This window comes from Bacillus rossius, chromosome 3 (genome assembly GCF_032445375.1).
Source record: "Bacillus rossius redtenbacheri isolate Brsri chromosome 3, Brsri_v3, whole genome shotgun sequence".
In the NCBI taxonomy this organism is placed as follows: Eukaryota; Metazoa; Arthropoda; class Insecta; order Phasmatodea; family Bacillidae; genus Bacillus; species Bacillus rossius.
Window position 1 is genome coordinate 89340713 of NC_086332.1, and position 25886 is coordinate 89366598.

Sequence of the window (25886 nt, forward strand, 5' to 3'; positions counted from 1 at the left end):
TGCTAGGCGACAAGCCATCTTGAATTCATAATCTCATAACAAGAACAAGATGAGCTGAAGCCATAAAACGAGTCTTGCGTAAAAATGTACTAATATTTTACTTAACACATCACTTATGTCTAATGTTTAGTGTATACTTATAATACTTAATACATATTTTTTTTTAAATTACTTCCCAAAAATTTGTGATATCGTAAAAAGAAATCTCCTCTGCTGCAAACGTAGCGTTGTCAGTAGACGAAAATGACTCACTGCTAAGCATTATGGAAGCATTTTGAAGTAGTTTAAATGGCTGCAGCACCTCTTGATGGGGGTAAATAATGATATTCCATATTTCCTGACAATTTCATGTCACCCGAAGTTGCTCTGATTATAACATTTTTAACTGATCGTTAAAGTTTAATGGCCTATCTAAAACGAAAGAATATATATTAAACTCTTATTTACTCCGCAAGATTTTGTGTTGTAGGTTCTCAAGCTTGAAGGCATTGTAAAATACATTTAAGAATAGTTATAATAAATAGGTGCATGGGAGTAAACACACAAATGTGTATTGGAAAGTTATGCGTAATATGTATGTTCTGACAAAGTCCTGTCATGGACTAAGGAATATCCATTGCATTTTATGACTAAAGTAATTTTATAAGACATTAATTTTTACATTATTTTCTATAAATAAATATGGCTAGAAAATATAACATTGTTTACCCTCACCACTTGAAAATGTTTAATACAGACCCAAGAAGCTGAGTTGGAGTACCATATAACTAATTTTCTTACACCAAAATTTTCTAAATAACGGATTTGTTGGTGATATAACTAAAATTTAGTTACGGCCTCTACAAAATTTTATCACAGAACAGTTTTTTAGTCCATTTCTTTATAATGTTTCTCCGGGTAATAGCCATAAAAATTGTATTAATCACAAAATAAAATGTTTTATCTATGAAGTGCATAATATATTTATAAATAATGAAAAATAAAATTATTAAGAGAATATGAGAAAAGTTTAATTACTACCAAAATATGGTGAATGTTATTGGACTAGAAAAAAACTTCTTAATTCTCATTTTTAAAATTTTCTTTAGTGCGGGAAAATTAAATTCTGACAATAATAATACGTTAAACCAAGCTTTATTTTAAAATGATTTTACTAACTATTTGCATATTTACAAGGTGTTAAAACTAAGAGGCTTCTAAAAAGGAATTTTACATAAGTTAAAACGAATTTCATAATTTTAAAAGAATTTAAAGAAGTCTTTATACTTTCATTCAATTACGCTCATTGTTCTAGTGTTCCATATTTTGCTGTAGCAATTTATTTCGACAAATTCAATTAAATAATAATACGGTAAATACTTTTCGTAAATAAAACAATAAATAACCTATCGTAAAAAAAATTTTTTTTAATAAATAATGTTATATGCGTTTAAAATACAACTCCCTCTTCAAATGAAACAATACACAATGAATTATTTGTTTGAACATAATGTTCATTATGGTTGTATGTATAACTTCGGAGTTATTTGTATTTCAGAGGATGTAAACTCCACCATGCTATGTCGGGAGGCTCAGTGGAGGACTGTTGACGCACTGATGACAAAAGCAGTCAGCCCGAGGCGAGACCCGGCACTCGGCACAAGGACGTAGCCAGGAGTTTGTGAAGGAATTATTCTCCATACATGAATATTTAAAGAAAATATACTGTTACACTTGAATAAAATCTCAGGTAGGCTAATACCAAACGTTTAGAACTCCAACCTTTACAAGTACACATTTAAGTAATTATTTTTCTTGAAGAAACTGAACATTTAATTTTTTTTTAATGTTCTTGATACTTTGTTTTTAAGTCAAATTATTTCAATATTTCTTTAAAGTAAGTCATAAACTCACATATACTTATGTCATTTAATACATGAAACATTTAAGTAATGATTGTGCTATAAGTAACTGAACATTTTATATTTTGGTTTTTTATTTAAATGTTTTCGATAATTTAGTATTAAATCAATTATTTGATAATGTTTTTAAAACAAGTCATACAATTTATATATATATATAAACACACATACTTACGTCATTAAATTAATGGAACATTCATGTCTAGTTTGTATGAAATACATGCTTACAGTAACACGTGTGCAAGCAGGAGTTAAATATAGACTATTTGGAAGAGAAAAAAATTCCTCTCGCTTCTGTGTATGAGGTATGTCGGGCTATAAAATTAACGAGATACATTATTGTGGCCAAGTAAGCATATAATCTGTAATTAGCTAATTCGCTTTGATTTTCTTATTTTGTCTTCGCTTGTTTATTATTATTATTTTTATTTTTATTCTTGAAGGGAGTGGTCCACGGCTGAACTTGAAGCCACACAGCGCAAGTCTTCTCCGCCGTGCTTGCAAGCACTGCGCGGCTCGACGTCACGTGACCACTCCGCCGGGCCCGCGTCGTTAGGGGCACGTGTCGCTCTCTTCACCCCCCCCCCCCCTCCCAACCTAACGTCGACCCCGCGTCGTCGACTGTCACGTAATTCCATTTGGAATCCCAGGAGTCGGCAGTAGACAGCAGCCGCCGCCACGTGCCAGACCCCCATGCATATTTACCCATTAGTTTAAAAAATAATGCCGGCTGGTGTGTTGGTCGCATTTTGCGAAGGGATGGAGGGGGAGGCGGGGGGACAGGAGGGGGCCGGTCTCGCGGCGGCGCGGATGGCCTCATCTGCATACGCAAATTGACGTGGCAAGGCGTTCCCTTCGCCACGGGTGGTGTCGGGGGTGCGCGATCAATCCGCGGCGGGTAGCGGGGGGCGGGGCCTGCGTGGTCCACATCCCCCTCCCACCCCCCCCCCCCCCCAACCGAGCGTCATATCCAAGCGATTAAGGTAATGGCCCTGTTCCTCGGGGCGTATTCTCGGCGGGAAGTGTTGTGTGAGTTGGGCACGTCTAAAGTTACCTCATTACACCCTTAACAAGACAAGCAGAGGAAAACAAATTATCTACAACTGCAATCAAATAACTGAATCGTTGCTCGTTATTCGTATTTATACATATGAAATTGATGTTTATTTGTCCCGAATGTGTTCCCAAACCATTAATCCGATTGCGATGAAATTTTGCACAATTGACCTTCGAAACATGAGGAAAGTCACTCACTCACTGTCTAGGTGCGACTTTGATAAAACCAACCCTTAAAGCCGAAATTTAAGGTGGCGCGCAAATAGTATCGGATAATTACCAGTATTAAGTGACGGTTCCTATTTTCTATGGTCCGAAAAATAATCGTGTCGCGCGTGTAGAGAGAGAGAGAGAGCTAGATAGAGATGAGAGATACAGAGAGAGCTAGAGAGATAGAGAGCTCTAGAAAGAGAAAGAAAGATATAGCGATATATAGAGAGCTAGAGATGTATAGATACATGTAGATTTAATGATATAGATATATATACCGATATAGAGTTAGAGAGAGAGAGATACAGAGAGCCTGACAGAGATTTATATATAAAGAGCGATATATAGATATATAGGAAAAGATAGATAGAGAGAGCTTTATAGGTAGATGGCAAAATATATAGACATAGAGAGATATGGAGGGAGTTGTATAGAGATGGATAGTGATGGAAAGAGATGTTTTGTTTATGTTTACATACTTAAAAAAATTTTTAAAAAAATCGGAAAGAGGCATTGCAACGCATTCCGGCATTAGCTAGTAATCTATAAAAGGAATATTGTTCCATGTTTTTTTAATTTATTTAAACTTTGATATTCAAGTGTTTTCCAGCTTACGGTACAAAATGGCCCACATAAATAGGTTTATATATATATATATATATATATATATATATATATATATATATATATACTACTATTAGCAGTACCCGGCGTTGCCCGGGCTGAACACAGGGTGATATATTATCCACGAATTAAAGCAAAATTGATAGCGCTATATGACATTTTTGGTGGACACAGAGAAATGACTCACAATTGCAGTTTGTATGTCTATGAACTATTATTTTCTGTTTATCCATGGTTATTATTTTAACGGTTTAGAAGTTGATGCGTTGCAACGCCATCTAGCGGCGAGTTACAAAAAAATTAATACCATAAAATCCTTCTCCGTGAAAAAACACTTCGATGTGCCTACTTTCATGGCTATCGGTGAAATGGTGTCGGAGTTTATCAACGTTATACATACATACCAACATCCTATTTTATATTTATGGATCTACCGAGAAAAAGTTGTAAACTACTATTTGGCCCTTTAACTTTAAGGTTGTGGCTTAGTGCTTGAGAAACTTGGATAAGACTTCGCTTTTTTAATCACAGGGTTAAACTTTCTAATATTTAAGCATCCATAACTTATAATAAGGAATCTTTAAGTTTAAATAAATGTTCACCTTAAGATTTCTTGAACACAAATATATGGCACGTACATAACGTTGGAATCAGTTCACAGACGGTGCTCTTAGTGCTGGGAAATGGAAACTGTGATTATTTAGACTGAAAGAAGACTTGCTTATCAATTTTTTTCTTAAATACTTATTTAAAAGATGCCAGCATCCTGAAAATACGCCACGGTGGTGGATGTGCCTGTGTTGGTAGGAGTTTCAATGTCTTGAGCCTTCAGACTGCAGCCAGCATCATTGGGGGGAAATGTGTCACAAGCTGGAAAAAGAATGTTTCAGCTTTGTGAGTTGATTTTAAATATCTAGGTAGGGCTACACACCACCCAAATTTATTTAGTTTATTTTTAGCACAATTATGAATAATTAACACAAATTCATGTTTTTTTTCAATTATTGAAATATATTAAGTTACTATGTATTTCCGGTGAAAAAAAATATAATTAAAAATATGAAATTGTTAGAGAAATTATATCATTTTCATTAGTATATTTCCTTTCAGAAACGCGTAAATGGGCTAAATAAAGTGCAACGTTTTATTGAACAATTTTTTACCACTACCCGCTCCTGGGACAAGTGACAACAACATAGGTACCCACCCCGCTGGGAGCGTGATCTAAGGCTCGCACACAATTACCAAAGCAAAAACTATCATAAACCAAAACAAGCCAAAAATGTTATCTCGAGCTTTAGTGGACACTTCCCTCATATCGGGATGCAGGCAACACATTAATACCAGAAAAAATAACTTAAGCAGAGCAAACAAATTAATGAAGTAGGGAGCTGGGGTAGCAGTGATAATAAATAAATTAACTTGCTTTAAATGAAGGTGATGCGGCGACAAAAATGATATATATATGCTAATCGCATAAATACAGTCGGTAAATTGAATACTACTTATAACACCACAACGCGTAATAAATTAATAATATAATTACATAATATGTTGCGCACCGCGAAAAAGGATCCCATTAAAATCATTAACAATCTTTAAAACAAATACCACAATTTTAAATATCAATGGTTCCACAGGTACACATTACTTTGACTAGATTGGTTATACTGTGACGAAACGAACGCAAAAATTATCTGGCCTACATAATTTACAAACTGAACTGTTTAGATTTTAAAACCATATTTTGAATATTTGATTATAAACAGTATTCAGGCCAAATAAAAAAAATTATATCTACAGGATGTACGCTCAATTGCGTCTAGAGACTTTTATAAAATCTCAGCAGCCGTGACCCCTCTAAGGAAAATTATTTCAGCAACGAACTTTTAAGCTGAATTAATTAATAAACATTATGAACTTTATTCGAAACTATTTTGAAATATATTTAAAATTCGCTATATTTACAATTTAATGTGACGTGTGTTTATGTGTTTGCTGTCTCTGGAGTGATTTTACCGGAGCAGCAGAGCCAATCAGAGACGATAAATTATTTGATATAATAATTTATTAGAATAAACACTGTGAGGAGAGAGTAAAAAGGTCTACAAAATGGCTTAACGCAGTTTACCAAGCTATGTGACTTTATTAGTGCGTTTTAGCTAAGGAAATTAGCATTCATCTGAGTAAATTGCTTAGGGAGTGCCCAAAGTTGTGATAGCTACAATAATAAGGCATCACGGTTAAGTATTGTTTAAAGGCACGAACCTACAGTATTTTAAACGCAGTGAGTCCTATGTCTTTACTTGTAGCTGCTATTGTTAGTGACCGTTAGGTGATGCCTAGTCACTTATTCAAATAGTAGTGAACTGATGCTAACTAGGCCTATTTTAAAAGAAACTTAAATTATTTTATTCATAAAAGTAATATAATATTTCTACGATAACCTTTTAAAGTGACAACAAACTTAATTTTAAATACTGACAAATACTCCTCTTTCCCAGCAGTCCTTTAAAAAGATTTGTTTTGCCTACCACAGAATTTAGTTAGCCGAAACTCATAAATAAAACTGAATCAGAGAGGCAGTTAAAGTGTAGTGCATTCTATCCTGAATGGGAATACTTTCACTCGATATGTCTTCGACCGGGCCAAAATCCAAACTAGAGGCTCACTCACACGTAAACTTCTTGTTTAAATTTTCACCTGAGCTAGGAATGCCTGTGCCGGCTTTTGCCACATATTCTTCAATTGTAGCCAGAGAACATAACAAGAGATACCGCTTGTTTAAGTAGCGGACATATCACTAACCATCTCTCGCACAGCTGCCCGCATGCACTTCAAGGCTAAATCAGCACTCCACGGTGAAAACCACAGCCGATTCACCAGCTGCGCTGACACTTCAACACCGCCATGTCGTATTCGATAGGCGACACCCCACAGGCGCGACTCGACGATCCATCCTCCACCAGAGCACACAGACAACACACGTCCAAGTCATGTCTGCCTCCCTACGCACACACGCACTTCTATTCAACGTTCACCGCACACTTCACTTGTTTCTTCTTTGACTCTATACATTTTTCCTTACTACCAACCTACACTAACTAAAAACTGAAAAAAAAGTATATTTATTTCCCACATACCACAAACTTTATATTTATTTATTTTCTTTTTCGTTTCTTAACTTATGTTCCGATGCAAAAGTTGCTTGTTTTGGCATCCCCCGCAAACCATTTAGTTCACGCCCCACAGTTCGCAAACATCCTGAATGCATACAAAAATTTATAATAATAATAACGTGTGATTGCACAAACTTTAAAGAAAACTGCTGTTTTTTGTAAAGAATGTGCATATAATTTAATTTATTTGGTTAAAATGATTGGCGGAAACAAGGTTTAAAGCACCATATTTACCCGTCTCGATATCGACCGAGAAATTGCGACACGACTTCCCAGGAAGGATGGATGTTAGCGGCCCTGCTACTAAACGGCTTCCCACAGCAAAACCCCTCCTGGCAACGAGCAAGGAGAGACGGAACCAATCAGCCATCCGTTATTTCCGCCAAGAAACTGTCGAGCGAGAAGCCTTCGGATCGCAGGCAAATCGGCGAGGCGCAGGAATGCTGGGGTGGGGGAGAAACAGGCTGGAAGGGTGGCATTCCCCCAGACCTATCCCCTCCAACAAAAACCTCCCACGCAGGATTCTGATTCAATTTTTATCAGGCGGAGGGAAGGTTTGCGCACGGCGGAAAAAGCGATTCCGGTATAAATTGATTATCAGACTTACAACGGCTTATTGGATAACTCCCTCGCCTTAGCGCCATTATGGAGAAACTGTTCCGCCGCTTCGCACTGCCCGCCTCTGCAGACGTGTTCTCGCAAGCTTCCTTCGCGCCAGGGGGAGGGGGAACCTGGGACGTCGAATGGGGGACGGAGAACCCACCCGAAGAACAAAAAGACAAGACAAGAAGAAGATTGCAGGCACCAATCTGGAATTAATGTTTCAATCTGACTGGAGAATCCCCGCCTTCCTTCCTAAGCCATTCGTGCCGTTTTCTAAGCACTCTACAGAATACGTTATACAAGTTTTGGAGCCTTACGAGGTACGTGGTTTCTTGCACAGATACGGTCCTGTGCATTTACCAATCTGCTTTGACCTTACTCATTGTACAGAAGAACACGCGGGAAGATATTATAATTTATGTGGTTCTAAATTTTGATTTTTATCAAGTATGTGTTTTTAACTAGTGATTTTCTAAGTTAGATATTAAAAAAAGTGGCAAATTGTGTTTTTATATTTTGGCTGTTCTTAATTAAAATTTTTATTTTTTATGTCTTTGGGTGTTCTTTTTAATAAGCTAAGTTCTTTTGATTTGTGGCAATTTTTATTTGTTTTTTCTAGTTACGATATTTGTATATTTGACTATTCAAAAATGTCTCATCTTTAATGGAAAGACATTTGACTATGATCCTTTGGCGAATATTTTAATACAGTCCTACATGTAGGTAACTTTTAGATAGCTTTTCATATTGACTGTTAGGGAACATCGAAATCCTTATTCACCATGCGCACTCTGTAAGTAAAATCCTTATTCATTGTTAAGCAAACAAAATTTTTGCAAAGGACAAAAATTCAACGACCATACTGAATGCAAATTTATAGGTTTAATGTAACACTATTATCATCTCAACATCTTAAGGAAAAATATTTTATTTGTAGACAGTATCTTAACTAAACAAAAGTTAATTGATAATTTATTTATATTAATTAAATACTTATATCATTATTTGAAGTGATTCCTTCACAAAAATTATTTAAATGGACTGTAAAATGACTTCAAATTAAAACATAAATTTTCTGGTAAAATCAGCAGGTTCAATTTGCTGTATCTGTATATGTATGTGCTTCCGTTTCCTTGGTTTTTCTTCCGATTGTGCTTCCATTCTACTTCCTTTTTGATTTTGCTTCCGATTGTGCTTCCTTTCTCTTTATTATGCTTCCAAAATTTGTTTATTTTCCTTGATTATGCTTTCAAATGTGCTTCCTTTATGTTGATTGTGCTTCCATTTTACAATGAGCTGTCTTTTCGTTATTTGTGTTTCAAAATGTTTTACCTTTTAAGATTGTGAATAATTAAGTTTATACTCAGGATGTCTGACCTCGTGGTTCGGAGATGCCTGGTTTAAACATCTGACATTGGACATGGCCTGTTTAAAATGTTCGCCGAGTATCATCCTAAAATACCTCTTGGTTCGGAGATGCTTGGACTATACGCTTAACATTCTACAAGAACTTGTTGTAAGGTATTCTAAGTATCGAAAAATTAGACTTCCACTGCAGGCACAGCGAATACGTATTTATTTAGTAGGTCAGGTATCTTGTATAGAATTTTTTTTTGGTAAAGAGAGTGATTAATAAACTCCACGGTAAGTAATAAGAAATATAAATTTATATTGTTACTACCGGGTTCGTAAAGGATAGCCATATTAAAGATTTTACTGAACAGTTTTATTGATTTACACTATTTACTTCACTAAAAAATAATCTTCTAAAATGCCTGATAATTAATTACACTTAAAAATTTTCCTTCTTCAGTCACTCTGTTCTTACACACTGCACACCTCGCTAGGCCGCACCTCTGGCGCAACTCTCGCCGCAGCACCCCTCGTGGACCTCCGTCGCGGTAATCCGTCGCCGCACTCCGCCGCCGCCGTCGCACTACCCTTCGCCGAGGATCCACTAGACGCTTCGCTCGGAACTACGCCGCGCCCGCGACACTATCGCCCGGAACTGAACTCTCCGCCCTGGAACCTTCGTCCAGGGACTTCGCCGTTCTATCGCCCGGAAACTCCGCCGCGGGAAAACTCCCAGCTCCCAGCTGAACTCAACTCAACTCGGAGGCCGGCGTCCCAGGCTTATATATCACAGGCGCCACTTCTAGAATTCATGAGCGTGGCTGGGGCCAGTCGCGTCATTCCGTGCTGACCCGATGTGAGAAATCTCTAGAAACGCGTCGGCAGCTGCCAGATGGCTCGCGGAATTCCCCAGCTGTCAGGTGTCAAATGTCAGGTTATCGGCGCCACGCGAGGAGCGGAGGGAAGGAGAGGGGAAAGCGGCGACACTTGTAATCTACAGATATGCGCGGCACGTCTCACGTTGCGGTGGCCACATGATGTCAGCCAGCTTGCACCTGCGCGCCGCAGCTCTGCTTACGTTCGTAACAATATTATTTTAAGTTTTGGTAACTCTAATCAGTAGTTGAGATTCAAACCAAGGATGGAAAAATATCGAGTTTGTCTTACATTAAAAGATTATTTTTTTATGATCTTTAGAATTTTTTTTTAATTCGTGGTAAATAAATACGAATTTTTAAGATGAGGGCCAAATCGGATTACTGGAGGCTGGTGGACTAAGAACCTAAGCTGTTTTAAGGATTTGCCACAATCTTTTATTCAATAAATATTTTTTACCCAAAATTACCTTTTTTACATCGACTAGCGATTGAAACAGGGACCGGTATCGATCGAATCAATTAATATTTTAACAAGTAATTTTTTGATAATTTTCGGAAATATTTTCCAAATTTTTATCTTAGTAATTAGAGAGTTTCAAGATGGTACCCAAAAGTCAAGATGGTGGACATCGCAGTAATAAACGATTCCTTACCTCTAGCGGGTAAAAATTTAAACTAATATGGTGACAGCTCCCTCTGGCTGATGTTGTGTGTACTACCTGATTATAGTGTTTCTGGAATCAATGATTAAAACAAGATGGCGGGAGCGCTCTCTAGCAGGTGATGTGTGTTAACTAGCGCTCGTGGTATCATGTGTTGATAAAATTAATATGACAGTTTGGTCTCGAACAGGCGGTGATATTTATTTTTCCTTTAAATTAAAAAATTACAAGTTTGAATATGTTTTAATTTTTATATAACTTATTTAATCCTCAGTCTGGTAATCGTCTCAATGGGGTCGGCCTCCATGGTGCAGTCAACAACATACCGGTCTACGGTGCAGGGGCTCTGAGTTCGAATCCCGTGTAAGACATGGATGTAATTTCTTTTGTCTTAATTCTCTAACAACCACAACTACAATTTCACAAAGTCTCGGGGTGACATAAAAAATAGATCATTAAGGAAGGGGGAGGGGAATGATTGGCACACTGGTGACTTTTGAAACTTGCCAGTGTGCCACCCATTTTTTTTTAGTTGTTTGTGTGTTTAAAGGCATATGTTTTCCAACTTAGTGGTGAGAGATGTGGTGGTTCGAATCACAGGGCTTCCAATGTATTTTTTTAAAGAAAAATAGATATTTTTTTTGTGTTTGATAAGGCCCAGAACACATTATTAGGTAATGGATCATCATTCTTATGTGCAAGAACCATCTCAATGCTGACTCTCTCTAGGAAAAAACGCCAAAAAACAAGACGATGGTATCCAAGATAGCGGCCTTTAGCAGAAAAGAAAAAAAATTAAATGATGGCCGTGACATTTTCGAAGATGGCAGACTCCAGCAAACGACAACAAATTGGCGACTGGTTATTCAGAATCTAAAAAACATGGTTTAAATCAGATACAATATGTTGGTCAAGTTATTAGAATTAAAGATGGTGGCCTTAACGAAAATTTAAATGTTTTCAATTGGGGTGCTCGTATACAAGATGGCGACTGTGATCAAAGGTCATGGTAAAAGGTCAAGTTCTAAGTAGAAGTTTAACTGTCAAGGTCATCCAAGTGGCCACCGCGACATCAAAATTTAATATGGCGGCCGTGCAACAGTGACACTATAACACAAGATGGCCGCCGTTACATCAGAGCGGTCGGCACTACAGGCACCAGTCCCTGGTCTCTGTGCCAGTACCTGCCAATACATACTACTGCCATCTATTCACGAATTTTTAAACTAAACTGTTATTACCGCCTTTAGTACACCAGCAGTCGCGAGCTTCACTAAGAGGATGGGTTTCGCCAAGGAGTGGGATAGGAAGTTACCAGAACTTACGGTATGACCGTATGGCAAACATATATAAATGGCACAAACTCACTTATTGTGTATCTATGACTTACCTCCTATGATTTTCTATTATAAAACTTATTTTACCCCTTTCCTTAGGTATAGAATTTTATAATTATTATATGTTGTCTATGTCGCTCTCCGGCACATAAACTATCTATATGCACAAAATCATGTCTACCCGTTGCTACGTTGCTGTGTGAGAGAAGGGCAAATAGACAGACACACTTTTGCATTTATAATATTAAGTAATGATTATGAAAAAATACTTATTTAAAGCCAGTAACACAGATGGTAGTAATGTTAGAGTAAATAAATGTCATGCAGTCGTATGTATTCTATGGAGTCAACTAGCAAGGACAGAAAAAATAAATTAAGTATGATTATGTGAATGTTTTAAATAGCCTATTGAATACTTATTACTCTCCAAATCTCTCACGGCCAGAAAATGATATTAGGTTGTGTACCAAGTTAAATCGTTTGAATGGTTGTTTAGGATGTATAAGCTTCAATAAATTTTGTAAAATGATGGGAATGAATGATGGTTTAGGTCAGGTTAAGAAAACAACGTTTTAAATATTGCTGATTCAACTGAATGATACTTTAGGTTAGGTAAGTAACTTTAAAATGCTTAACTACATTTTTGGGTCAAGTAGTAGAGGAAAAAAACATTTCGGTATTAGGTTTTCCCAGTAAAGCACACACTATATAAAATCATAAATTATTTTAGTTTTAAATCCCATATGAGACATAACTTTGTTATTTTAAGATTTTTTTTTTTCAAATTGTGGGGGATGTCAAGGCAATGAAATCACCAGAGCTTGACCAAAGTTTGGCATGTTCCAGTTATCGCACATTTCAACTTTTGCTCACTTGCATATGTTGTCTTTCACACTTGTATACTTGCACACTTGTTCACTCGCATTCTTTCTCACTTGCTTGCTACCACATTATCATACATTCTCACGGCTTTATCTTGTGAAGGTTCACTTCTTAGGCGCATGGCGGCCCTGCAGCCACGGTTTTGTTTTGTTACCAGGGCGCTAGTGGCACTAGCGCATGTTTGGCTGATGTGGTCCGTCTTTGTGATCTGTTGCATTTATTTGGGGAACATACTGATAAAAAAAATAACTTTAAATTATCATAAAATGAAGCGATGAATTTAAGGATATGTAAAAAAACGGACAATGTATTTGAACTAGTTATGATATTTGATCCAAAGTTATTATTTCCTTCTTGGCATTGTATTTTTATAGGTTAAGTGTTTATTAATTATGATAGAATTAAGTTTTATTGTTTAAATATGGTATATTAAATTTTTAATATTTTTAAACATCAATTGTTTTACAAAGAGTTTGCAACTCTTATATGTTATATTTAAATAGGATATGAACATTATTAAGTTTTTTTAGGTAAAGTGCATGGTTCTTTGATTTGTATTTCAATTACAAGCCTATATTTTATCTTTATAATTAAACGAAACAAATTTTTAAATAAAAATAATATTTATTTATGTAGTATTACAATTTTAAATGTCATTTAAAGCTGTTATATTTTAAAAGAATGGTTTTTATTTAGTATGTTTTGTGCTTGCGGTAGCTCTGATATGTGTGTTTCTGATTTTCAAGTTATAATATTCTTAGTTATTATAGATTTAAAGTCATTTCCTAATTATGATCCTCCATGATTATGATGATTTTAAAATCGTGTGATTTGAATCGACTTACTTGTTATTTGTATGATATATTTGAATTTGAATTGAATTACTCAGCTGTGTCAAAATTGAAAATCAACATTTAATAAGTGTTAGTAATTAAACTAGTGAAAATTATTTTATTTACATATGCCCATGTGACAAATTCAATTAAAATCAGAAAACCTTTAGTACGTATATGTTCAAAAAAATTACCACGAAATAAAATACTGGCACGGTGCACTGGAGGTAAAACGAGTAAACAGCGCTCTTTAATATCTGCGGCAACACTGAGGCAGCAGTCACCCTCTCAATACAGTGCAGGGACATCCAGAGAAACCAAGAGACCGGAGGCCAATCATTTTGTCGGGCCCCCGCCCTTTTGGTACAAATATTCAAGCCCCTCAATGAAATAAAATATCTTAATACTATACAATTTACTGTGGTCATAGCTGTGAACGTGATCAGCATGTATTGCATTACTTATACGGTTTTCTGTGAATGATATTAACAATAGACTACAATTTTGGTCCTAATAGGGTAAAGAAAACATTCGAAAAATTTTTCGAAACTCATCCGGGCCCCCTGGGGATTTTTCTTCCTACTGTTTCTGTGTACCAACCGTATCAGGCTATAATTGGGAAGAATAACATTATTGTAGCCCTCTAAGAATTACATATGTAATTACTTCTAAATAAATCTCTCTGTAACCTTATGTGGCTTAGTAGCTATAATGTTCTTATTCTTTATTTGTTTCTTAGTTTTCGAAACCTGGAAGGGAGGTGTACAGTAATACTGCTGCTGTGTTCTAGTCCACATGAGGCGTGTCCGGTGTTAAATAGTGGCGGGGCCGTAGACTGATACACACCCTCGCCCTTTTTTGTTGTTATCTACATGACATGGCGGACTAAATGTTGATAACTGCGTAACGTGGGGATGGAATACAGCATCCCGGTACAAACATTTTTCAATATGCAACGCATGTCCGGCTAGTCGTCGTTACGTCAGCACAGGCCGTTAAAATGGCAGATGGAGAGCGTTCCTTTAAAAATAAAAAATAAATAAACAATGGTTATGTTTAAGGCGATAATCGGTTCTTTCGAAGGGTTTCAGTCTGTCCAAAAATTTGTGAAATATTAGACAACGTTTGGAAACAACTTCCATTAATTAAAAATATAAATATTCCCATCACTGACTCACTGACTGTTTCATTATCGTTGTATGAATTCTGTTTTCATAGGCTTACAGTGTAACATTTTCAATGCTCTTTGCTAACCTATTCCTCCTAGCATTGTTGCCGAGTCCGTGAGGCAAAGATAATATGCATGGGGCCATAGCGACGTATTTTGACGAGGCTGATAGATTCAGCATTTTTCAGTGATAAATTAGTGAGCCGTGGATTGTTTGTTACGTTTTGGTCGCTGACGACTCTCAGCGTTAAAAGTAGTATTTTTATTACTTTAAAATAGTATAAATAAAGCAATAATGAAGTTTTACTTTAATGTCTACATCTTAGTATTGGGTAATTTTCCTGCACATCATTGGTGAGCTAAGTATATCAAATATAAATAACTGAATGACTTATTTTGTGTGATTATATGTGTTAGTTGCTTAGTATAAATCTGTGCGTGAGTGATAGTGTGTTTGATAAAAATATATTTGCTAAATCTTCTTTTTTTCTTTTTAGTTGAAGGTGATCTTGATCTTCCCTTACATACGCCTATCATCTTCCCATTTATATGCCCATTGCCTTTTCATGTGTGTGCCCATTATCTTCCCTTATGTCATTCTGTGTGTGAATGATATTTTCTTATATGATTCTGTGAATGATTTATGTGATAAGGGGTTTGAATGGGTTTTCATTTTTAATTTGTATGACTTTATATCGAATGAAATATTAATATCTTTTATTGCTTAATATGTTTTAAACATAATATTTATGGCAGTTATAATGAATGAGGGCGAAGATCCTGCTGTAATATCACAGTATACAGAGTACTGAAATTGTGCATATTTGGTTTTGTTACGTTTTTAAAGCGCTGTCGCCTAACTACGAACGTCATTAATTGCTTTGTTGACAGTCTCTGTAAGTTTATTTACATATTGTGATATAATTTAAACGTAATTTAAAGACATTTAAACGACGTTGCCGCTAAAATATTTGATTGAATATAATTTTTTTGACATTTCTAATCGTTAAATTCCAGTTTAGTTTGACTTCTTGGACAGTGACTTGTGATTGGCTGAGGCTTTCCGGCGCCTCTAACGAAGCGCCTGGCGCCAGGAATCATGTAAAAAAGAACGTTTTGGGCAGCTTGTCTTGGTGCAGCTTCACGTCAGAAGTTTCTGACGGAAGCTAATTTTACAGTCTAAATGGTGTGTGTGGGTGCTATTGTGTTATAGTGTCAGTGTGATATAAATCATCGCCCAGCTCACCCGCAATCGCCTACTGTGAGCACATGTGTGTATGGTCCAGAAACAGCATCAGGTAGGCCATATTAAGAAATTTCGTTGGTCACAAATTTTAGTGAAGCCTACCAGATTTAGGTCTATTTACATTTACACTACTAGACAATAGTAATTTAATGTTTATTATGCGGCCTAGAGTACAAGCTACTATTTGCAAAACTGTGTTTTTGTGCCCCGTGGCCAAAATTTGTATAAAACATAGTACATACATTCAGACGAGCACGAACAGCCATAGCCCAGAAATACTGTTAGTACTGTCTAGTGAACCCACCGATTTGAACTTATCACAAACTTTGAAATAAAAACACCTGATGTATTAAATTATTTATCAACTGTAAAATTAATAAAGTGAAGTATATGAAATTTGGTGTAATTTGCAACCAAATAATTTGGAGGTTAAATATATTTGCATAATTTTTTATCTGCCTGCCAAAATTTATTTATGTGAATATGTTGCCGATTGGTCTTTGACCAAATAAAAAAAAATTTCAGATGATAAAATGTTGTAATTTATTAGAAATTAATATTTTTTGTTATTATGTGTTTATCTACTACTAACACAGTCACATCGTACAGGTTATTTGTTTTTATTTTTACAGTTTATTTAATTTATTACCAATCTTAGGTTCTGTGTGTTTCCTGTACACTATACCGAGTGTTTAGTTCCAGAAATAATAATTCACAGAAGTTTGAACCACGTGGTATTCTTGCACTGCTAACGCAGTGCAGGGAACAGCAGGAGCGAGACCTTACTTCCTCACACACCTGCCACGCAGGCTCGCTGCCGCAGTGCAGGGAACAACAGGCGGGAGACCTTACTTCCTCACACACCTGCCACGCAGGCTCGCTGCCGCAGTGCAGGGAACAGCAGGCCGGAGACCTTACTTCCTCACACACCTGCCACGCAGGCTCGCTGCCGCAGTGCAGGGAACAACAGGCGGGAGACCTTACTTCCTCACACACCTGCCACGCAGGCTCGCTACCGCAGTGCAGGGAACAACAGGCGGGAGACCTTACTTCCTCACACACCTGCCACGCAAGCTCGCTGCCGCAGTGCAGGGAACAACAGGCGGGAGACCTTACTTCCTCACACACCTGCCACGCAGGCTCGCTGCCGCAGTGCAGGGAACAACAGGCGGGAGACCTTACTTCCTCACACACCTGCCACGCAGGCTCGCTGCCGCAGTGCAGGGAACAACAGGCGGGAGACCTTACTTCCTCACACACCTGCCACGCAGGCTCGCTGCCGCAGTGCAGGGAACAACAGGCGGGAGACCTTACTCCCTCACACACCTGCCACGCAGGCTCGCTGCCGCAGTGCAGGGAACAACAGGCGGGAGACCTTACTTCCTCACACACCTGCCACGCAAGCTCGCTGCCGCAGTGCAGGGAACAACAGGCGGGAGACCTTACTTCCTCACACACCTGCCACGCAGGCTCGCTGCCGCAGTGCAGGGAACAACAGGCGGGAGACCTTACTTCCTCACACACCTGCCACGCAGGCTCGCTGCCGCAGTGCTGGGAACAACAGGCGGGAGACCTTACTTCCTCACACACCTGCCACGCAGGCTCGCTGCCGCAGTGCAGGGAACAACAGGCGGGAGACCTTACTTCCTCACACACCTGCCACGCAGGCTCGCTGCCGCAGTGCAGGGAACAGCAGGCGGGAGACCTTACTTCCTCACACACCTGCCACGCAGGCTCGCTGCCGCAGTGCAGGGAACAGCAGGCCGGAGACCTTACTTCCTCACACACCTGCCACGCAGGCTCGCTGCCGCAGTGCAGGGAACAACAGGCGGGAGACCTTACTTCCTCACACACCTGCCACGCAGGCTCGCTGCCGCAGTGCAGGGAACAGCAGGCCGGAGACCTTACTTCCTCACACACCTGCCACGCAGGCTCGCTGCCGCAGTGCAGGGAACAACAGGCGGGAGACCTTACTTCCTCACACACCTGCCACGAAGGCTCGCTGCCGCAGTGCAGGGAACAGCAGGCCGGAGGCCTTACTTCCTCACACACATGCCACGCAGGCTCGCTGCCGCAGTGCAGGGAACAGCAGGCCGGAGACCTTACTTCCTCACACACCTGCCACGCAGGCTCGCTGCCGCAGTGCAGGGAACAACAGGCGGGAGACCTTACTTCCTCACACACCTGCCACGCAGGCTCGCTGCCGCAGTGCAGGGAACAGCAGGCCGGAGACCTTACTTTCTCACACACCTGCCACGCAGGCTCGCTGCCGCAATGCAGGGAACAGCAGGTGGGAATCCTTACTTCCTCACACACCTGCCACGCAGGCTTGCTGCCGCAGTGCAGGGAACAACAGGCGGGAGACCTTACTTCCTCACACACCTGCCACGCAGGCTCGCTGCCGCAGTGCAGGGAACAACAGGCGGGAGACCTTACTTCCTCACACACCTGCCACGCAGGCTCGCTGCCGTAGTGCAGGGAACAGCAGGCCGGAGACCTTACTTCCTCACACACCTGCCACGCAGGCTCGCTGCCGCAGTGCAGGGTTCAGCAGGCCGGAGACCTTACTTCCTCACACACCTGCCACGCAGGCTCGCTGCCGCAATGCAGGGAACAGCAGGTGGGAGACCTTACTTCCTCACACACCGGCGACGCAGGCTCGCTGCCGCAGTGCAGGGAACAGCAGGCCGGAGACCTTACTTCCTCACACACCTGCCACGCAGGCTCGCTGCCGCAGTGCAAGGAACAGCAGGCCGGAGACCTTACTTCCTCACACACCTGCCACGCAGGCTCGCTGCCGCAATGCAGGGAACAGCAGGTGGGAGACCTTACTTCCTCACACACCTGCCACGCAGGCTCGCTGCCGCAATGCAGGGAACAGCAGGTGGGAGACCTTACTTCCTCACACACCTGCCACGCAGGCTCGCTGCCGCAGTGCAGGGAACAGCAGGCCGGAGACCTTACTTCCTCACACACCTGCCACGCAGGCTCGCTGCCGCAGTGCAGGGAACAGCAGGCCGGAGACCTTACTTCCTCACACACCTGCCACGCAGGCTCGCTGCCGCAATGCAGGGAACAGCAGGTGGGAGACCTTACTTCCTCACACACCTGCCACGCAGGCTCGCTGCCGCAATGCAGAGAACAGCAGGTGGGAGACCTTACTTCCTCACACACCTGCCACGCAGGCTCGCTGCCGCAGTGCAGGGAACAGCAGGCCGGAGACCTTACTTCCTCACACACCTGCCACGCAGGCTCGCTGCCGCAGTGCAGGGAACAACAGGCGGGAGACCTTACTTCCTCACACACCTGCCACGCAGGCTCGCTGCCGCAGTGCAGGGAACAGCAGGCCGGAGACCTTACTTCCTCACACACCTGCCACGCAGGCTCGCTGCCGCAATGCAGGGAACAGCAGGTGGGAATCCTTACTTTCTCACACACCTGCCACGCAGGCTTGCTGCCGCAGTGCAGGGAACAACAGGCGGGAGACCTTACTTCCTCACACACCTGCCACGCAGGCTCGCTGCCGCAGTGCAGGGAACAACAGGCGGGAGACCTTACTTCCTCACACACCTGCCACGCAGGCTTGCTGCCGCAGTGCAGGGAACAGCAGGCCGGAGACCTTACTTCCTCACACACCTGCCACGCAGGCTCGCTGCCGCAGTGCAGGGAACAGCAGGCCGGAGACCTTACTTCCTCACACACCTGCCACGCAGGCTCGCTGCCGCAGTGCAGGGAACAGCAGGCCGGAGACCTTACTTCCTCACACACCTGCCACGCAGGCTCGCTGCCGCAATGCAGGGAACAGCAGGTGGGAGACCTTACTTCCTCACACACCGGCCACGCAGGCTCGCTGCCGCAGTGCAGGGAACAGCAGGCTGGAGACCTTACTTCCTCACACACCTGCCACGCAGGCTCGCTGCCGCAGTGCAAGGAACAGCAGGCCGGAGACCTTACTTCCTCACACACCTGCCACGCAGGCTCGCTGCCGCAATGCAGGGAACAGCAGGTGGGAGACCTTACTTCCTCACACACCTGCCACGCAGGCTCGCTGCCGCAATGCAGGGAACAGCAGGTGGGAGACCTTACTTCCTCACACACCTGCCACGCAGGCTCGCTGCCGCAGTGCAGGGAACAGCAGGCCGGAGACCTTACTTCCTCACACACCTGCCACGCAGGCTCGCTGCCGCAGTGCAGGGAACAGCAGGCCGGAGACATTACTTCCTCACACACCTGCCACGCAGGCTCGCTGCCGCAATGCAGGGAACAGCAGGTGGGAGACCTTACTTCCTCACACACCTGCCACGCAGGCTCGCTACCGCAATGCAGGGAACAGCAGGTGGGAGACCTTACTTCCTCACACACCTGCCACGCAGGCTCGCTGCCGCAGTGCAGGGAACAGCAGGCCGGAGACCTTACTTCCTCACACACCTGCCACGCAGGCTCGCTGCCGCAGTGCAGGGAACAACAGGCGGGAGACCTTACTTCCTCACACACCTGCCACGCAGGCTCGCTGCCGCAGTGCAGGGAACAGCAGGCCGGAGACCTTACTTCCTCACACACCTGCCACGCAGGCTCGCTGCCGCAATGCAGGGAACAGCAGGTGGGAATCCTTACTTCCTCACACACCTGCCACGCAGGCTTGCTGCCGCAGTGCAGGGAACAACAGGCGGGAGACCTTACTTCCTCACACACCTGCCACGCAGGCTCGCTGCCGCAGTGCAGGGAACAACAGGCGGGAGACCTTACTTCCTCACACACCTGCCACGCAGGCTTGCTGCCGCAGTGCAGGGAACAGCAGGCCGGAGACCTTACTTCCTCACACACCTGCCACGCAGGCTCGCTGCCGCAGTGCAGGGAACAGCAGGCCGGAGACCTTACTTCCTCACACACCTGCCACGCAGGCTCGCTGCCGCAGTGCAGGGAACAGCAGGCCGGAGACCTTACTTCCTCACACACCTGCCACGCAGGCTCGCTGCCGCAATGCAGGGAACAGCAGGTGGGAGACCTTACTTCCTCACACACCTGCCACGCAGGCTCGCTGCCGCAATGCAGGGAACAGCAGGTGGGAGACCTTACTTCCTCACACACCTGCCACGCAGGCTCGCTGCCGCAGTGCAGGGAACAGCAGGCCGGAGACCTTACTTCCTCACACACCTGCCACGCAGGCTCACTGCCGCAGTGCAGGGAACAACAGGCGGGAGACCTTACTTCCTCACACACCTGCCACGCAGGCTCGCTGCCGCAGTGCAGGGAACAGCAGGCCGGAGACCTTACTTCCTCACACACCTGCCACGCAGGCTCGCTGCCGCAATGCAGGGAACAGCAGGTGGGAATCCTTACTTCCTCACACACCTGCCACGCAGGCTTGCTGCCGCAGTGCAGGGAACAACAGGCGGGAGACCTTACTTCCTCACACACCTGCCACGCAGGCTCGCTGCCGCAGTGCAGGGAACAACAGGCGGGAGACCTTACTTCCTCACACACCTGCCACGCAGGCTTGCTGCCGCAGTGCAGGGAACAGCAGGCCGGAGACCTTACTTCCTAACACACCTGCCACGCAGACTCGCTGCCGCAGTGCAGGGAACAGCAGGCCGGAGACCTTACTTCCTCACACACCTGCCACGCAGGCTCGCTGCCGCAGTGCAGGGAACAACAGGCGGGAGACCTTACTTCCTCACACACCTGCCACGCAGGCTCGCTGCCGCAGTGCAGGGAACAGCAGGCCGGAGACCTTACTTCCTCACACACCTGCCACGCAGGCTCGCTGCCGCAATGCAGGGAACAGCAGGTGGGAGACCTTACTTCCTCACACACCGGCCACGCAGGCTCGCTGCCGCAGTGCAGGGAACAGCAGGCCGGAGACCTTACTTCCTCACACACCTGCCACGCAGGCTCGCTGCCGCAGTGCAGGGAACAGCAGGCCGGAGACCTTACTTCCTCACACACCTGCCACGCAGGCTCGCTGACGCAATGCAGGGAACAGCAGGTGGGAGACCTTACTTCCTCACACACCTGCCACGCAGGCTCGCTGCCGCAATGCAGGGAACAGCAGGTGGGAGACCTTACTTCCTCACACACCTGCCACGCAGGCTCGCTGCCGCAGTGCAGGGAACAGCAGGCCGGAGACCTTACTTCCTCACACACCTGCCACGCAGGCTCGCTGCCGCAGTGCAGGGAACAGCAGGCCGGAGACCTTACTTCCTCACACACCTGCCACGCAGGCTCGCTGCCGCAGTGCAGGGAACAACAGGCGGGAGACCTTACTTCATCACACACCTGCCACGCAGGCTCGCTGCCGCAGTGCAGGGAACAGCAGGCCGGAGACCTTACTTCCTCACACACCTGCCACGCAGGCTCGCTGCCGCAATGCAGGGAACAGCAGGTGGGAATCCTTACTTCCTCACACACCTGCCACGCAGGCTTGCTGCCGCAGTGCAGGGAACAACAGGCGGGAGACCTTACTTCCTCACACACCTGCCACGCAGGCTCGCTGCCGCAATGCAGGGAACAGCAGGTGGGAGACCTTACTTCCTCACACACCGGCCACGCAGGCTCGCTGCCGCAGTGCAGGGAACAGCAGGCCGGAGACCTTACTTCCTCACACACCTGCCACGCAGGCTCGCTGCCGCAATGCAGGGAACAGCAGGTGGGAGACCTAACTTCCTCACACACCTGCCACGCAGGCTCGCTGCCGCAATGCAGGGAACAGCAGGTGGGAGACCTTACTTCCTCACACACCTGCCACGCAGGCTCGCTGCCGCAGTGCAGGGAACAGCAGGCCGGAAACCTTACTTCCTCACACACCTGCCACGCAGGCTCGCTGCCGCAGTGCAGGGAACAGCAGGCCGGAGACCTTACTTCCTCACACACCTGCCACGCAGGCTCGCTGCCGCAGTGCAGGGAACAACAGGCGGGAGACCTTACTTCCTCACACACCTGCCACGCAGGCTCGCTGCCGCAGTGCAGGGAACAACAGGCGGGAGACCTTACTTCCTCACACACCTGCCACGCAGGCTCGCTGCCGCAGTGCAGGGAACAGCAGGCCGGAGACCTTACTTCCTCACACACCTGCCACGCAGGCTCGCTGCCGCAGTGCAGGGAACAGCAGGTGGGAGACCTTACTTCCTCACACACCTGCCACGCAGGCTCGCTGCCGCAGTGCAGGGAACAGCAGGCCGGAGACCTTACTTCCTCACACACCTGCCACGCAGGCTCGCTGCCGCAGTGCAGGGAACAGCAGGCCGGAGACCTTACTTCCTCACACACCTGCCACGCAGGCTCGCTGCCGCAGTGCAGGGAACAACAGGCGGGAGACCTTACTTCCTCACACACCTGCCACGCAGGCTCGCTGCCGCAGTGCAGGGAACAGCAGGCCCGAGACCTTACTTCCTCACACACCTGCCACGCAGGCTCGCTGCCGCAATGCAGGGAACAGCAGGCCGGAGACCTTACTTCCTCACACACCTGCCACGCAGGCTCGCTGCCGCAGTGCAGGGAACAACAGGCGGGAGACCTTACTTCCTCACACACCTGCCACGCAGGCTCGCTGCCGCAGTGCAGGGAACAGCAGGCCGGAGACCTTACTTCCTCACACACCTGCCACGCAGGCTCGCTGCCGCAATGCAGGGAACAACAGGCCGGAGACCTTACTTCCTCACACACCTGCCACGCAGGCTCGCTGCCGCAGTGTAGGGAACAACAGGTCGGAGACCTTACTTCCTCACACACCTGCCACGCAGGCTCGCTGCCGCAGTGCAGGGAACAGCAGGCCGGAGACCTTACTTCCTCACACACCTGCCACGCAGGCTCGCTGCCGCAGTGCAGGGAACAGCAGGCCGGAGACCTTACTTCCTCACACACCTGCCACGCAGGCACGCTGCTGCAGTGCAGGGAACAGCAGGCCGGAGACCTTACTTCCTCACACACCTGCTACGCAGGTTTCGCTGCCGCAGTGCAGGGAACAGCAGGCCGGAGACCTTACTTCCTCACACACCTGCCACGCAGGCTCGCTGCCGCAGTGCAGGAAACAGCAGGCCGGAGACCTTACTTCCTCACACACCTGCCACGCAGGCTTGCTGCCGCAGTGCAGGGAACAGCAGGCCGGAGACCTTACTTCCTCACACACCTGCCACGCAGGCTCGCTGCCGCAGTGCAGGGAACAGCAGGCCGGAGACCTTACTTCCTCACACACCTGCCACGCAGGCTTGCTGCCGCAGTGCAGGGAACAGCAGGCCGGAGACCTTACTTCCTCACACACCTGCCACGCAGGCTTGCTGCCGCAGTGCAGGGAACAGCAGGCCGGAGACCTTACTTCCTCACACACCTGCCACGCAGGCTCGCTGCCGCAGTGCAGGGAACAGCAGGCCGGAGACCTTACTTCCTCACACACCTGCCACGCAGGCTCGCTGCCGCAGTGCAGGGAACAGCAGGCCGGAGACCTTACTTCCTCACACACCTGTCACGCAGGCTTGCTGCCGCAGTGCAGGGAACAGCAGGCCGGAGACCTTACTTCCTCACACACCTGCCACGCAGGCTTGCTGCCGCAGTGCAGGGAACAGCAGGCCGGAGACCTTACTTCCTCACACACCTGCCACGCCGGCTCGCTGCCGCAGTGCAGGGAACAGCAGGCCGGAGACCTTACTTCCTCACACACCTGCCACGCAGGCTCGCTGCCGCAGTGCAGGGAACAGCAGGCCGGAGACCTTACTTCCTCACACACCTGCCACGCAGGCTCGCTGCCGCAATGCAGGGAACAGCAGGTGGGAGACCTTACTTCCTCACACACCTGCCACGCAGGCTCGCTGCCGCAGTGCAGGGAACAGCAGGTGGGAGACCTTACTTCCTCACACACCTGCCACGCAGGCTCGCTGCCGCAATGCAGGGAACAGCAGGTGGGAGACCTTACTTCCTCACACACCTGCCACGCAGGCTCGCTGCCGCAGTGCAGGGAACAGCAGGTGGGAGACCTTACTTCCTCACACACCTGCCACGCAGGCTCGCTGCCGCAGTGCAGGGAACAGCAGGCCGGAGACCTTACTTCCTCACACACCTGCCACGCAGGCTTGCTGCCGCAGTGCAGGGAACAGCAGGCCGGAGACCTTACTTTCTCACACACCTGCTACGCAGGTTTCGCTGCAGCAGTGCAGGGAACAGCAGGCCGAAGACCTTACTTCCTCACACACCTGCCACGCAGGCTCGCTGCCGCAGTGCAGAGAACAGCAGGCCGGAGACCTTACTTCCTCACACACCTGCCACGCAGGCTTGCTGCCGCAGTGCAGGGAACAGCAGGCCGGAGACCTTACTTCCTCACACACCTGCCACGCAGGCTCGCTGCCGCAGTGCAGGGAACAGCAGGCCGGAGACCTTACTTCCTCACACACCTGCCACGCAGGCTTGCTGCCGCAGTGCAGGGAACAGCAGGCCGGAGACCTTACTTCCTCACACACCTGCCACGCAGGCTTGCTGCCGCAGTGCAGGGAACAGCAGGCCGGAGACCTTACTTCCTCACACACCTGCCACGCAGGCTCGCTGCCGCAGTGCAGGGAACAGCAGGCCGGAGACCTTACTTCCTCACACACCTGCCACGCAGGCTCGCTGCCGCAGTGCAGGGAACAGCAGGCCGGAGATCTTACTTCCTCACACACCTGCCACGCAGGCTCGCTGCCGCAGTGCAGGGAACAGCAGGCCGGAGACCTTACTTCCTCACACACCTGCCACGCAGGCTTGCTGCCGCAGTGCAGGGAACAGCAGGCCGGAGACCTTACTTCCTCACACACCTGCCACGCAGGCTCGCTGCCGCAGTGCAGGGAACAGCAGGCCGGAGACCTTACTTCCTCACACACCTGCCACGCAGGCTCGCTGCCGCAGTGCAGGGAACAGCAGGCCGGAGACCTTACTTCCTCACACACCTGCTACGCAGGTTTCGCTGCCGCAGAGCAGGGAACAACAGGCGGG